Source organism: Lolium rigidum, chromosome 7 (genome assembly GCF_022539505.1).
Source record: "Lolium rigidum isolate FL_2022 chromosome 7, APGP_CSIRO_Lrig_0.1, whole genome shotgun sequence".
Classification (NCBI taxonomy): Eukaryota; Viridiplantae; Streptophyta; class Magnoliopsida; order Poales; family Poaceae; genus Lolium; species Lolium rigidum.
Genome location: NC_061514.1, coordinates 106,767,324 through 106,770,259, shown reverse-complemented (window position 1 = coordinate 106,770,259; position 2,936 = coordinate 106,767,324).

The window sequence follows — 2,936 nt, the reverse complement described above, 5'->3', positions numbered from 1 at the left end:
TCTCCGCCATTCCAAAGTAAATTGCTTGAGTGCTACCTTTAAACCATTCAAAATTTATCACCTCTGATTTGTGTCAATGTTTTATAGCTCATGATGAAGTATGTGGTGTTTATCTTTCAATCTTGTTGGGCAACTTTCACCAATGGACTAGTGGCTTCATCCGCTTATCCAATAATTTTGCAAAAAGAGTCGGCAATGGGATTCCCGAGTCCCAAATTAATCAACAAAAATAGACACTCCTCCATGGTATGTGATTGTTGGACGGCACCCGAAGGATTCGGTTAGCCATGGCTTGAGAAAGCAAAGGTGGGGAGGAGTGTCATCATAATAAAACTAAAATAAAAAGGCACTCCTTCATGGTATGAGATTGTTGGCGAGGCACCGAGGATTCGGTTAGCCATGGTTTGTGAAAGCAAAGGTTGGAAGGAGTGCCACCTAAAAATATAAATAAATGGGAGCCGCTCTTTGAAGGTTTGTCTGGCAAGGGGGTTAGAGTGCCCACTACCATTCGTTGACAACAACAAACACCTCTCAAAATTTTACTTTTATGCTCTCTTTATGTTTTCAAAACCAAAGCTCTAGCACAAATATAGCAATCGATGCTTTCCTCCTTGAAGGACCATTCTTTTACCTTTATGTTGAGTCAGTTCACCTATTTCTCTCCACCTCAAGAAGCAAACACTTGTGTGAACTGTGCATTGATTCTTACATACTTGCTTATTGCATTTGTTATATTACTCTATGTTGACAATTATCCATGAGATATACATGTTACAAGTTGAAGGCAACCGCATTGAAACTTAATCTTCCATTGTGTTGCTTCAATGTCTATACTTTAAATTATTGCTTTATGAGTTAACTCTTATGCAAGACTTATTGATGCTTGTCTTGAAAGTGCTATTCATGAAAAGTCTTTGCTTTATGATTCAGTTGTTTACTCATGTCATTACCATTGTTTTGATCGCTGCATTCATTACATATGCTTACAATAGTATGATCAAGGTTATGATGGCATGTCACTTAAGAAATTATCTTTGTTATCGTTTTACCTGCTCGGGACGAGCGAACTAAGCTTGGGGATGCTGATACGTCTCCAACGTATCGATAATTTCTTATGTTCCATGCTACTTTATTAATGATACCTACATGTTTTATGCACATTATATGTCGTATTTACGCATTTTACTGGAACTAACCTATTAACAAGATGCCGAAGTGCCGGTTCACGTTTCTACGCTGTTTTTGGTTTCAGAAATCCTAGTAACGAAATATTCTCGGAATCAGACGAAATCACCTCCTAGGTTCCTATTTTTCCCGGAAGCTTCTAGATCACCGAAGAGGGGCCAGAGATGGGCCAGGGGGGCCCCACACCACACTTGGGCGCGGGCCAGGGCCTGGCCGCGCCACCTTGTGGTGAGGGCACCCTGGTGCCCCTCCGAGGCTGCCCTTTCGCCTATTTAAAGGTCCTGACCTGAAAACCCTTACAGAGGAAGCCACGGTACGCGAAACCTTCCAGAGCCGCCGCCATCGCGAAGCCAAGATCTGGGGGACAGGAGTCTCTGTTCCGGCACCCTGCCGGAGCGGGGAAGTGCCCCGGAAGGCTTCTCCATCGACACCGCTGCCATCTCCACCGCCATCTTCATCACCGCTGCTGCTCCCATGAGGAGGGAGTAGTTCTCCATCGAGGCTCGGGGCTGTACCGGTAGCTATGTGGTTAATCTCTCTCCTATGTACTTCAATACAATGATCTCATGAGCTGCCTTACATGATTGAGATTCATATGAGTTTTGTATCACTATTCATCTATGTGCTACTCTAGTGATGTTATTAAAGTACTCTATTCCTCCTCCACGTGTGTAAAGGTGATAGTGTGTGCACCGTGTGAGTACTTGGCGTAGGCTATGATTATGATCTCTTGTAGATTATGAAGTTAACTATTACTATGATATATTGATGTGATCTATTCCTCCTACATATGCATGAAGGTGACGAGTAGTGCATGCTATGCTAGTACTTGGTTTAGTCTTTTGATCTATCTTACACTAAAGGTTACTAAAATATGAGCATTATAGTGGAGCTTGTTAACTCCGGCATTGAGGGTTCGTGTAATCCTACGCAATGTGTTCATCATCCAACAAAAGTGTAGAGTATGCATTTATCTATTCTGTTATGTGATCAATGTTGAGAGTGTCCACTAGTGAAAGTCTAATCCCTAGGCCTTGTTCCTAAATATCGCTATCACTGCTTGTTACTGTTTCTACTGCGTTACTCTGCTGCGTTACTACCGCATGTTTACTTCCCGCAATATTACTACCATCAATCGCACGCCGCCGAGCTATTTTCACGGCGCCGTACTACTGCTCATATTCATTCATACCACTTGTATTTCACTATCTCTTCGCCGAACTAGTGCACCTATAGGTGTGTTGGGGACACAAGAGACTTCTTGCTTTGTGGTTGCAGGGTTGCATGAGAGGGATATCTTTGACCTCTTCCTCCCTGAGTTCGATAAACCTTGGGTAATCCACTTAAGGGAAACTTGATGCTGTTCTACAAACCTCTGCTCTTGGAGGCCCAACACTGTTTACAAGAATAGAAGCACCCGTAGACATCAGGCCACGAGGCGCCGACACAGCAGGGCGGCGCGGCCTGGGCCCTGGCCGCGCGGCCCTGTTGTGTGGGGCCCTCGTGTGGCCCCTGACCTGCCCTTCCGCCTACTTAAAGCCTTCGTCGCGAATACCCCTGTACCGAGAGCCACGATACGGAAAACCTTCCAGAGACGCCGCCGTCGCCAATCCCATCTCGGGGGATTCAGGAGATCGCCTCCGGCACCCTGCCGGAGAGGGGAATCATCACCGGAGGGGCTCTACATCATCATGCCCGCCTCCGGATTGATGCGTCAGTAGTTCATCCTTGGACTATGGGCCCATATCAGT